Here is a 14058-nt window from a genome sequence, read left to right on the forward strand (position 1 = left end):
ACCACAGCAGAACATGAGCTGGGTGAAGCCTCTCCCATTGGCTATGGCAGCCAGCGACACACTGGGCCATCCAGTCTTGTGATGTGCCTGGACTGGGGCCCGGAAGGTTTCTTCCGCTATAGACGGGGCCCTCCCTTCCCGGAGGAATCTTAGCAAAGACACTGAGGTAGGGCAGCAGGGAATGAGTCACCAGGCTGCTAGGTAGGGGGCGGGGTGGATGGCCTCAGGCTGTGGCCAGAGTGTTAGGGACAGCCGGCCTTGGTTAATCCTAGGAGCCCTGCTGTCCTGCCCTACACCCCACCTGTAAGAGTGAAAAGGAAGATACTTGTGTTTGTTTGTTTGAAGAGCTAATATGGTTTTCTTGGAAACCCCATTATGGATAAGTAGATGGAGGTTGAGATTATGCAGAGATCTTTGAGGAATTAAAGTAGGAGAAAAAGGAGAGAATACTACTCCCCTTCCATGGGGGAAAAAATATGTGTTTTTAATAAAATATCTAATATTTGGTACCCTTTGTTTTTACTAAGGAGAATTTAAAACATCTATGAAAGTAGACAGAAACAAAAAGAAAAATGACCCAATTTTTTAAATGGGCAGAGGACCTGAACAGCCATTTCTCCAAGAAGATGTACAGATGGCCAAGAAGCACATGAAAAGATACTCAACATCATTAGTCATCAGGGAAATGCAAATCAAAACCTCAATGAGATGCCACGTCACACCCACTAGGATGGCTGCAATAAAGAAAAAACAAAACAGAAAATAACAAGTGTTGTCGAGGATGTGGAGAAATCGGAACCTTCCGACATTGCTAGTGGGAATGTAAAATGGTTCAGCTGCTGTGAAGACAGTTTAGTGATGTCTCAAAAAGTTAAACACAGAACTACCATCTAACTCTGCCATTGCACTCCTAGGTACATACCTCCAAAATACTGACAACAGGTACTCCAACAAGGACACGTACAAGCACGCTCCTAACAGCACTATTTACAACAGCCAAAAGTGGAAACAGACCAAATGTATGTCAACAGAGGGATGGATAAACATAACGTGGTATATAAACACCATGGACTAAAAGGAAGAATGAGGTACATGCTGTATGCTACAATGTGTGTACGTAGAATAATACATGCAATAACATGGGTGAGCCTCCAAAACATTATGCTCGGTAAAAGAAGCCAGACACAGGAAGTCACCAATAGTATGATTCCACTGATATGACGTATAAAGAATAGATAAATCCATAGTGACAGAACACAGATGGATGGTTGCCAGGGGCTTGAAGGAGGAGGACATGGAGGAAAATTGCTTAATAGGTACTGGGTTTTAATTTGAAGTGATGGAAATGTTTTGGAATTAGAGGTGGCGGTGGTACAACACTGTAAATGTACTAAAAGCCACTGAATTGTTCACTTTAAAGTGCTTGATTTCATGTGAATTTCACCTCCGTAAATTATTTAAGTAGACAGAAGAGCATCATGAATCTTCTATCAGCTTTCCAGCTTTAACAGTCATCAATTCATATCTAATCACTTTCATCTGTAATTTATATACCATTCTGTTTCTGCTGTTTATATATTACTCTGAAGCAAATCTGGACATTATACAATTTCATTTGTAAATATTTCACTCTCTCTCAAAAATAAATATTCTATAAAAAATTAATAGCATTATCACACCTAAAAAAATTGAACACCAGAAGGCAATGTTTAAACGTTCATTTTCTGAATAGAAGCACAGCATCATTTCAGAATCTAAAAGTACAAAAAGTGATCAGGGAAAAAAATTACTTTGTCTTAATTCATACTCTTTAATCCTGATCCCTTTGGTCCAGGCAAAATCTCCTGTAAGCAGACAGGTAGGTACTGTTAGAACTTTTCTTAGAGCTTATCTGTGTTTATATGTGCAACTACAAATGAGGGTTATCACTTGCCTCCCTTTTTCATATAGAAATAGCATGCTACTTACATAATTCTGCACATGTTTTTTATTGAAGTATAGTTGATTTATAATATTTTATTACTTTCATGTGTACAGCACAGTGATTCAGTATTTTTGCAGATTATACTCCATATTAAGTTATTACAGGGTAATAACTGTAATTCCCTGTGCTATTCAATATCTCCTTGTTGCTTATCTATTTTATACATAGTAGTTTGCATCTGATAATCCTGTACCTGTAATTTGTCCCTCCCTGCACTTATTTTTTGCACTTATTTTTTTTGGTAAGAGAGAGAAGCCTTTATTTTTAATTTTATACTGAAGTATAGCCAATTAACAACGTCGTGATAGTTTCAACTTCACAACGTTTTTAACTTGCTGTATCTTGGGAAGCTAGTCCCATGAATACATAGAAAAGCTTTTAATTCTTTTTACAACTGCATATTATTTCACTCTACAGATATACTGTTGTTTATTTGATCAGTTCCTTATTATGGACACTGGGGTTATTGCTGACCTTTCACTATTACCGACAGGGCTGCAATGGCTAATTATATATGTATATCATTTTGTATGTGTATAACATTATTTATGGGATTAAACCCCCCAGAAGCTGGATCATACCATGAGCCTCTGTCATTCTGATGGATATTACCATATTGTCCTCCAAGGGACTGTGATAGTTCACATTCCTTTAGCATCCCATGAAGGTTGTCCCTCTGGGAGGCAATTTGCAAGTGATGCCAGAAGGTTTGGTACATGTACATCTAGAGTCCACTTCAAAGAGTTATCATAAGGGAGTAATTTGTCAGATTTTCAAAGATTAAGCTACAAGGATGGACATCTTCATGTCATTCATAGTTAAAAAAAAAACAACAACACTTGAAAGTCAGAAAAATGGGCAACAGGATACTGGTTGAGTAATTTACGGTATGTATAAAGTTTGGAATGCCAAAGAGTCATGAAAAAGGACACAGAATTGTTATTGTTAAGGGGGAGAAAGTAGGTCACAAACAGAATGATCCCATTTTTAAAGTGTAATGCGTATACTTTTAAATACTCTCTCTCTCTGCCTCAATTTCCGCACCTGTAAAATGAGGGCAATAAATATCAGCTCACTGAGCTGCCATGAGGAATAAATGAGTTAAATTATCTAACGTGCTTAGAACAGTATCTGGTACAGAGGAAGCTCCAAGTCAGGGGTAGTTAAAATAAGTGGTAGAGTATTATTATTATTATCACAATTATATTATTTATTATTATTATCACAATTATATTCTAATTGCATAAGAGAAAGTTCTGGCAGACAATACAACAAAATTTTAGCCATCTTTGCAAGACCTGGAGTTACTGTTACTCTGAAAATTTTGCTCTTCTCTCTTCTCTTCTGTCTCTCTCTCTTTTACAATGAGACATGTGTTTCTGTAATATATATTATATCATGAAGTGCAAAAGAAGGGACAAGAATGGAATTCTGATGTAGACTTGGAAATCTGTACTCAGCAGAGCCCCAGGAGATGATGTGGAAAGAAAAGGCAGGAGGCTTTTTTGATCTGGTAGATCAGCCTCGGGCAGGGCCAGTCCTGCACACTAGGAAGAAAATGACTCTTTGGAACAGGCAATTGGAGGGAAGGTGAAGGCTCTCCCTGCCTATATGCACAAGGTTTACAGGGATCTGAACAATTAGAATGATGACAGAAACATTCAAATACAGCCAGTTACCCATGAGGGTCTTAAGATGAGGGGTCTGACTCACTGATCTCTGTGCTCCTAGTCCCCATCCTGAGGCAGGGCAGAAGTTCAATCAGTGTTTCCTTAATGAACGAGGTTCTGCTGTGTGACCTTGGGAGCGTTCTTTCACCTCCCTGAGTCTGTTTCCTCCATCACCAAATGAGAATATTAATGATCTCGCAGAAACTGTTATGAGGTTAGAAAGAAAAATCTGCACAGAGTAGGTACAGGAGCTTATTCACACTAAAGTGTAAATGACTGACAGTATTTTTTCCTAAAAAGCAGCTTTGTAGGGCAATAAAGGGAGAAGCCAGAAGAGATCTAGTATGTCAGCCAGACTAGGTGCTGAGTGCTGTTCCAGGCACTCTGCATGCATTTATCTTGCCTACTTTCCATGTGACACATACAGAAATTTAGTCACTTGAGATCAAGTGACTTACCTAAGGTCACACAGCAAGCAGATAGCATAGCCAGGATTTAAGCCAACTATGATTCAAAAAGTCCTTGCCAAAGAGCCCTGAAGGTCAACATGGACAAAGGCATGAGGAGGGAAGACAGTCTGGGGAGGGGGAGTGGGGATCCTTCACAGTCAGACTTTGCACTCTGCATGGTGTGGAATTACCCCATCGGCAGACAAACACATTCTTGGGACACTAGGAAAGCGGTCCCAGTTCCCCTCCCTCTTGCCCCAGACTGTAAAACAATTCCACTTTGATATTTCAAAGGAAAGTATTAAGATAACCTCATGAAGAAAATCAAGCCCGATTGGTTTTCTGTACATATACGTTCAGTGTTTTTTTGTTTGCATGTCCTGTGAGGAGGAAGAACCATAATACTAATGTCTCAGGACATTAGGACTTAATTCCCCCTGGGTGGTAGGGCCCCTGCAGACCTTACCCAACTCGTGCTAGGCCAAGCCCCCAAGGAGGGAGGAAAGATAGGGACCTCCACCCTCTACTTGCCTCTGGCTCCTGGGGTTGTATGTGAGTGCTCCCCAGAGCTGTGGCCTCAGCTCCCCTGACCCGTGGCTTCTCACAGACCAGCCTTTCAGACAAGGCACTGACTGTCCAGGCATGTTCCAAGCCACTGACTCGAGTCCCAGCCAGCCCAGGCCTGTTGCAATGAGTCAGCCTTTCACTGGGGAAAAACATGGTGACTGGCCGGCAAGTCACTTTTTCCAACTTGGCCCTTGTCCTGGGCTGGGTCTGGGGAGGCCTTCCTTTTTCCCTTTGGGATTCTACTGGCTATGAGGTGTTCCCCAGGGGTCTTAGGAACCCTGGGGGCTGGAATTGTTTTGTGGGTGGGTATGTTGAGTGGGTTCAACTGAGACAGATGAAGGTCTCTCGATGTAGCTACCTGGTCTCCTTACCCACACACAGGAGAGTAGAGGCCACAAAAGTTAAAGCTGCATTTCCTACCAGGTGAGTGCAGGACAGCTATGGGGGAAGGGCAGACCTGACAACATCCATGCTGTCACCTTCACAGGCCAAGGTGGGACAGCAAACCCAGGTACCTGGAGCCTGGACCACGCTTGGCTCCTCACCAACTAGAGCGGTTTTCTGCAAGATGATGCTCCCTTGGGCCCCCTGAATTTTAAAGCAAGCACTGTTACCTTCTGCAAACCCGCCACCCCTCAGCTCAATGCCAAGGGTCGGGTTTCAGAGCTGTTCAATTTACCGGCCTTTCTGACTCACCTCCAGCTTCCCCAACGTTCCTGAGGCCTTCCCTACAAAGCTACGCTGAGCGGATTCTCCCTGTGTGACAGGGTGGAAGGGAAAGCCATGACCATTAGTCAGGGAGTCAGGGGTGTGTGAGGGCAGGGGTTGGGCCCTTGGTGGATGCTGGAGCAAATCCTTTCTCTCCAGAAGGAATACTAATCTTTCTGCCTCTGAGACCCTTGCTTAGAATCGTCTCTTCTCTTTTGTGATTAATGAAGATTAATCTGTCCTTCCCCGGTGGCTCAGTGGTAAAAGAACCCATCTGCCAATGCAGGAGATGCGGGTTTGATCCTTGGGTCGTGAAGATCCCCTGAAGAAGGAAATGGCAACCCACTCCAGTATTGTTGCCTGGGAAATCCCATGGACAGAGGAGCCTGGTGGGCTATAGTCCATGTGGTTACAGAGAGTCAGACATGACTGAGCACATAATATTTCTTGCACATGAAGATTAACTTCTCAATCCTTCATTCATTCAGGCCACAGGCATTCACTGATACTCTTTGTCAATAGTCCAGGGTTTTGGGCTTTGGGGTTGCAGACAGAACAATCACGCTTCTGCTCTTATGAAGGGGAGTCTCTGAAGGCGACACAGGCACTGACCAGATCCTGACACAGCAGATACCAGCTATCCACAACAGATATGAGGGAAGAGCACTCAAGGGCAGACAGCAGGGCTGGGTGTGGTCTGGGGTGTTCAGAGAAGGCTCACCTGAGCTGGCATAGATAAGGAGGATGTCTCTTAGGGTGCAGCAGGGGATGAGAAATGGTGTTTGTTATGGGTGGAATTTGGAGAAGGAAATGGCAATCCACTCCAGTACTCCTGCCTGGAAAATCCCATGGAGAGAGGAGCCCAGCAGTCTACAGTCCATGGGGTCGCAAAGAGTCAAACACATGACTGAGTGCCGGAGCACATGGGTTGAACTGTGTCCTCCACAAAGAGATCTTGTGACCTTATTTGCAATCAGGGGGCCTTCACAGAGGTAAGCAAGTTAACATGAGGTCATGAGGGTGGGCCCTTGTGCCTGGTGTCCTTATAAAAAGGGGACATTTGGACAAGGAGACAGACATGGCACAGGGAGGATGCCACGTCAAGGTAATGGCAGAGACTGGAGGGATGCAGCCACACGCCAAGGAATCAGAGATCGCTGGCAAACCACCCAAAGCTGGGGGAGAGGCCTGGGACAGACGGAACCAACCCTGAGACACCTTGATCTCAGACTTCCAGCCTCCAGAAATTAAGACCATAAATTTCTGTAGTTTCAGTCACCCAGTTTGTGGTCCTTAGTTACAACAGCCCTAGGAAAGTAATACTGTGTTCCAGGCAGAGGAAATTCCAAGTGCAGAAGCCTTGAAGGTAGGGGTAGGGGGCAGATTCGAGAAAGAAGTGCACCCTGGTCAGAATGCAGAGTCAAAAACTCCTTTATCTCTAATGAGAGGGAAGTGGATCCGTGCGGGTGCCTCCAGCGATGATAGGAATAGCAATAAAAATAATAACCACCTTGAAGACGTATAGAGTGCATAAGATAAGCCTGGGGAGGCAGGAAGTAACTGGGCTACACAGAGGCTTCCTTGTAAGAATGAGGATTGTAGCCTTTAACCCTAAGAGAAATTGCAGGGCAGGTGACCTGGTATCTAGTGTGAGCTGTGTGACCTTGGGCAAGTTGCTTTCTGTCTCTGTGCCTTACTTAGTTCCATGACCACGTACTCGCAGTGTGCTCAAGTTTGCCATCCTGCATGTGATGGGCAGGGTGAAGGAGGAGAGAAAATGAAAGGAGTGTCCAATGTCCCTTTTTGTTCTTTGGAGCTTATCATCTACACGGAGAAATGACAAATTTTCGAGCCAGGGCACAGGAAAAGTATCAAGCGTGGTAAGAGGGCAGCCTCAGACATACTCGCAGGCTGAGGTGGACACTCCCCTCCAGGGTCTTGATAGCTGCATAGGCCCCCAAGTGGCTGTGTCTGTGCTCTGGAACTCCATCCCCCCCTGCTGCCCTCCACCCCCCAGTAGCTGATTGATCCTGGGAATTAACATATGACCCAAGCTAAGCCAATCAGAATCTTTCCCTGAGATTTTTCTTTTTTTTTTTTTATCTGGGGAAGAAAATTCAGTTTCTTCTCTAAGGAAACAGGATGCTGTTGGTGGCCATGTTTCCTGCCACCCAGAGGGAGCTGGTTTGAGGGAATGGAGCTGACAGGCAAAAAAGGAGATAAGACAGTAGAGAGAAACAGAGCAAGAGAGTGCATGAGTGAGCCCCTTAGCTGTCCTGAGGCCTTGGCCACACTCAGGCTTTTCCTGTGTGCACACCAGTTACCCCCAGAGTCATCATCTCACATTTCTATTTTTGCTTAGGCTGTTGGAGAGGAGTTTCTGCAGTTTGGAAGTTCTGACTCGGAGTACTGTGTGGAGTGTTTGTTAAGGAAGTAACACAGACCCTGCACTTGGCCCCAGTGTGTGCTATCCTGTCAGAGACCAAGCAGCTTTCCCTGCTTTCCAAGGAAGCTTTCAGTGGGATAGAGAGAGGCCACCCTCACCTTTATCCTATGCAAGGCATTAGGGGCTCCACAATGTCTCCATGAGCCTTGCCTCATTTGTTTTGCTCTGCAAACCCTAAAAGGCAGAAGTGGCTACCTGCCTTCCCTTTTACTGTTGAGAAAACTGAGGCACAAGGGAAGAGAAATCACTTTGTATGTAAGTGGTAGAGCCCTTTGTAAGCCCTCTGGTCCTTAATACAATGCACACGAGACAGAAGTAACCCTGGGCAGTTCAAGCTCTCATCAGGGAAGGAATAATTGTCCTCCTTTGATGAAATTATCAGTAAACATTTTCCTGCAGATAAAGAAGGGAAATGACCAAAGGTTGGTGTGGGGTATAAAGTGTGAGTTCAGGAAGGCAAGTGTTATCTTTTATCTCCATGAGCCTGGTAATAGTTCTACACATAGCATTGTGAGATGTTTAATATATGTTTGCTGAAAAAAGAACGGTATATTATTTATTGAGCACATACTATGTGCTAGGCACTGTTCTGTATGCTTATGGGTAGTCATTCAGCTAACCATCACCAAGCCCAATGAGGTTGGCATTTATTGTGCCCATTTTCTAGATGAGAAGGCTGAGGTAAAGAGAAAAAGTGGGTCACTTACTGAACTCACACAGGTGGTAATTGTCAGAACGACCTCCAGCTACCTGGCTGCACGTGCACTCTTAACCACGGGGCTATCCTGCCTATTTCTGGATGAATGAATGGAAGCACACAAGCTGCTTTCAGATACACACATACACATATGTTTAAGGAGAGCTTGCAGTGGAACAGAGCAGATAGGGAGGAGAGCCATGCAGTAGTGAAGCTGGGAGAAACTAAAGCTCCAGAAAATTCTCCAAATAAGTGGACTGTGAATGAACCTTAAACATGGGTAGGGTTAGGGTTAGGGAATTGCCATACAACCCAGGAATCCCACTGCTGGGCATACACACTGAGGAAACCAGAAATGAAAGAGGAACGTGTACCCCAATGTTCATTGCAGCACTGTTTACAATAGCCAGGACATGGAAGCAACCTAGATGTCCATTGGCAGATGAATGGATAAGAAAGCTGTGGTACATATACACAATGGAATATTACTCAGCCATTAAAAAGAATGCATTGGAATCAGTTCTAATGAGGTGGATGAAACTGGAGCCTATTATGTAGAGTGAAGTAAGTCAGAAAGAAAAACACCAGTACAGTATATTAATGCATATATATGGAATCTAGGAAGATGGTAATGATGACCCTATATGCGAGAGAGCAAAAGAGACACAGATGTAAAGAACAGACTGTTGGACTCCGTGGCAGAAGGCGAGGGTGGGATGGTTTGAGAGAATAGCATTGAAACATGTATATTATCATACGTGAAATAGATTGCCAGTCCAGGTTCAATGCATGAGGCAGGATGCTCAGGGCTGGTGCACTGGGATGACCCTAAGGGATGGGATGGGGTGGGAGGTGGGAGGGAGGTCAGGATGGGGAACACATGTACACCAATGGCTGATTCATGTGAATGTATGGCAAAACCCACCACAATATTGTAAAGTAATTAGCCTCCAATTAAAATAAAAAAATATTAAAAAGTAAATAAATAAAATATAAAAAATAAAAATTAAAAAAAATGGGTAGGACTTGAATGTCAAAAGAAAGATATGGACACTTAGGTCTGGAATCTCCTTATTTTCCAATCCACATAATAATTGCCTTAATGAGTTGAGAGCTTTCTCTGTGCCCTGCACCCTACCTACTTCATCTTCTGTATCTTCCCACCCCCTCTGTCAGAAGCCTCCCTCATCACCCTTCTGTACTGCTCCCTCGCCCTTGCAGTTCAAATAAAGATCAGTCTTATTGGTCATTCTTTTCAAAACCAAAGTTGATGACGACCAATTGTTGCTAAGGCAACAATTGACCTACACTTATGGCATCTACAGGCCCGAAGAGTTAAGGCCAGAAAGACTGTGTGTGGGTCAAGACCCAGATGTGGACTAGATCCACGGATGAGGGTGAAAGGGCCTCAGTGACGATGGCAGAGCCCAGAGTGCACTTTATCTGCAGCTGCCTTTGCTGGAGAACTAGATTTCACTCCCTATCTCTGCTGGAGATCTCGCAAGCACCCACTGCACCCTGGTGCAGAACGGCCTGCTGTGCGCTCTGAGGCCCCATCAACCATGAGACAAGAAAAGACACAGCCTAACTTCAAAGGGCTGCAGATGACAAGGGCGGCCCAGCAGAGCCCAGTGACCCCGGGGTGAATCCAGCTGCATCAGGATCCAGCCGGCGCAAGACAGCCGGCGACAGGGAGTTGCCCTGAAGGCTTCAGGAGTCCTGGCATTGTCCACGGAGATTTGATAGGAATTTATTGTCCACGCAGCCTCACCTTTCAGGAGAACAACCTCTAGGCTCTTTTGGGGGATTCCCAGGGCTAAACAAGGGCTTCCTTGTAGTTCAGTTGGTAAGGAATCTGCCTGCAATGCAGGAGACCAGGGTTCGATTCCTGGTTTGGGAAGATCCCCTTGAGAAGGAAACGGCAACCCACTCCAGTATTATTGCCAGGAAAATCCCATGGACAGAGGAGCCTGTCAGGGTACAGTTCATGGGGTCACAAGAGTTGGACACAACTTAGCAACTAAACCACCAGGAATAAAAGTCCTTTGGAGAAAAGTGGCCTTTAAAAAACTGCACCCTCAAAAATAGACTCATAGATACAGAGAACAAACAAGTGGTTGCCTGAAGGGAGGGGTGGAGGTAGGGGAAATAGGTGAAGACATTACAGAGCTACAAACCTCCAGTTACACAATAAGTCATGTGCAGTCCTTACAGGTGAAATCTAAAAGGAAACAATACAAATGAACGTGTCTACAAAATAGAAACAGACTCACAGACTTACAGAATGAACTTATGATTGCCAGAGGGGAAGGATGGAAGGAAGGGATAGTTGGGGAGTTTGGGATGGACATGTACACACTGCTATATTTAAAATGGATAACCAACAAGGACCTACTATAGCACAGGGAACTCTGCTGAATGTTACGAAGCAGTCTGGGTAGGAGGGGAGTTTTGGGGGAGAATGGACACTTACATATGTATGGCTAAGTCCCTTTGCTGTCCACCTGAAATGGTTACAACATTGTTAATCGGTTATATTCCAATGTAAAATAAAGTTTAAAATAAATCAGAGATTTAATATGCAACATAAGAAATATGGTCAATGATGTTGAAGTAACTTTGCACGAGGACAGATAGTTACTGAACTCATCATGATCATTTCAGAAAGCATGTGAATGTCAAATCTTTATATAAAACACATGGAACTAACAAATGATTATATGTCAACTATATTTCGATTTTGAAGAATTTTAAAGTATTTTTTTTTAAATGCATCGTCACTCTTAGGTTTCCCTGGTGGCTCAGACAGTAAAGAACCAGACTAAAGAATCTGCCTGCAGTGCTGGAGACCCGGGTTAGATCCCTGGGTTGGAAAGATCTCCTGGAGAAGGGAATGGCAACACTCCACTATTCTTGCCTGGAGAACCCCCATGGATAGAGGAGCCTGATGGGCTACAGTTCATGGGGTCACAAAGAATCAGACACGATTGAGCAAGTAACACTTCACTTTACACTCTTAGACACACAAGAACTTTTAAAACTTTGGAGGCTTTTCTTTGTTCCTGGAGCTATTCCAAGAACTTTGTTTGCACAACCTCACTTAATCCTCAGGACGTCTGGATGCAGAAGCAATGACACCCCTTAGTATAAGTACTGGGGAGACTGAGGCTCAGTGACATCCTCCAGGTTACAGATGTGGCAGAGCCAGAAGTCCAACTCAACTCTGGCTTCAAATCCCTTGCTTTTCACCCCGATGCTACACATTCACAGAAAACTAGATGTTTGACTCCTATCTGTTTACCCAGCAAATATTTCTTAAGCCCCTACTCTGAGACAGGCACTGTTTTAATAGATGCTGGGGACATCATAGTGCATAAGTGAAATAGGAAAAAACCCCTGCCCTCAGGAAGCGTACAATGCATCAACAAAATCAAAACAGCATCAAAAGGCAGAAATTAGTCTTCATTATTACTGGTAATGCAGTTGAGATATTACTGTCTGTCTACTCCACAGACCCATTCCTCCACGTTCTGTTATTGGACAAATAGTTGTTGAAAGCGTACTAGGGGTCAGGTGCTGTTCCAGGCACAGGGACCTCAGGGGTAAGCCAAATACATGCGGCCCCTGCCCTCATGGAATTGACATTCTGTTCCACTGTTCTTTCTAAGCTGTAGCTACTGCTCAGGGAACATGAGCTGTGCTGACTTGAGCCCCAGGGAAGCTGAGGCTGAAGTTGTGAGAAACAACCAAACCAGCACAAGTGTAAGGGATCATAGATGTCCTCTGCCCTCTCCCCCACAACACATGGTGACCCCTGACCCACAGGGTGTTCAGAGAAGCTTGAGGGCAGAAGTCAGTAGCTCTGAGTCTTAACTAGCTGTGTGACTGAGCTAGTCATTTCAGCTTTCCCGGCTCCACCTTCCTCATTGTACAGTGAAAACAGAAGCTCCTGACCTGCTGGCAGATTTGTAAGATGTGATGAATTCAAATGAAATAATGACTCTCTGAGCATTTCTGGATTTACCTTCCAAGTCCTATTCTACTTCAGTCTTTCAGTTCTTCACTTCCCGTAACCATAATGCTTCAGAAAGGAGCCCATAAACTCATTCACATGAAGGTATAAATCACAAAGAAGCTTTTTAAGCCTTGCTTCTCCCAGGCCTACAGGTTTTCTTGTAAAGAAAAACTGATTCTGGCCAAAATGGAGTAAGAGGCGCCAGATTTACTCTCCCACCTGAAATAAAAAGCACCCTAACTGTGTCCTTAGGTAAAACTTGATAATATTCATAAGATTGAAAAAATTCCAGTGCCCAAGAAGGAAAAATTCCTGATGTCTGCCATACAATCCAAAGAAGTCCCAGCTAGAAATATCTTGGACTAGAATGTAAGCTCCCTTAGGGCAGGGGTTTTTGCCTGCTTTATTCTCTGCTGTATCCCCAGTTCTTACAAGAGTACCTGACACATAGTAGGTACTCAGTAAGTACTTGTTGAGTAATGAATGAATGACTGCCTGTCACACATCAGTGAGGAAGAGTGGCAAGTCTGCACAGAGTCTCAGAAACCACCCTGTGCTCAAGGCCTGCCAGATGGATCAATTCCTCAAATCTTGGTGGGGGATGAGACCCTCTAAACAGTGACAGTCTTGAGGGGAGGGAACCCCTAGGACGAGCCCTATTTTCACGTAGGAAGGAAAAGGAAAGCTTGTACTCAGCGATAACCATCGCTGTGAACCACTGCTCCCCACAGCACCCCCTCCCTTCAGCCCGGCCTGTTTACTGGAAGGCGCGACCCTATTTTCTACATCCTGGACATTGAGAGCTTTCATCACTGGCTGAAGGCAAGGCCGTGAAGGCTGGATGTCAGGGTCCTGGTGAGAAGTCATGTGGGAGCTGGGTGAATGGAGGTGGGCAGCAGTCGATGTTACCCCATGGGTAAAAGCAATCTGCTCATTCATTTGTCAATCCTCTCATTTCACACAAAGTGATGTGGGTCAGGCCTCACACTCGCATGGGATCTCTGGAGATGAAAACGAAAACAGTGGTGATTAAAATAATTATAACAAGCTACCGTTTCCTGAGTGATGACTTTAAAAAGCAGTACGCTGGAGCGGCTCAGAGGTCGGCTCTCAGCCAGTCTGCTTGGGCTCCTGGTCATGGCTCTGCTCCTTACCAGGGGTGTGACTAGGCCAGTTACCTAACCTCTCTGATCTCCATTTTCTTGACCCTAAAACAAGCTGCTATAATGCATTAACACACCTAAAGCACTTAGAACCATATGGGTATTTCTGGGGTTGGTGTCCTGTTAGACACTTTTCATGCATGACTTCATGGGCCACGTGCTCTCAAAGCTGGCCCGATAACCATCACTGCTCCATATCGTTCACATGACAGTAAAGTCAACTCCTGCACAGAAAGCAATGAGTGCACCCTTGGCCCAGAGCAGGCTCTGAGTTCATTAACAGCATCCCATCAGGTTTAATGTTCACTCACTGCCTGAGGCGAGCAGACAGGTTTTGGCCCATTTCATAGGTGAGGGAA

The sequence above is a fragment of the Bison bison genome, unplaced genomic scaffold (assembly GCF_000754665.1).
Source record: "Bison bison bison isolate TAMUID 2011002044 unplaced genomic scaffold, Bison_UMD1.0 scf7180017864194, whole genome shotgun sequence".
In the NCBI taxonomy this organism is placed as follows: domain Eukaryota; kingdom Metazoa; phylum Chordata; class Mammalia; order Artiodactyla; family Bovidae; genus Bison; species Bison bison.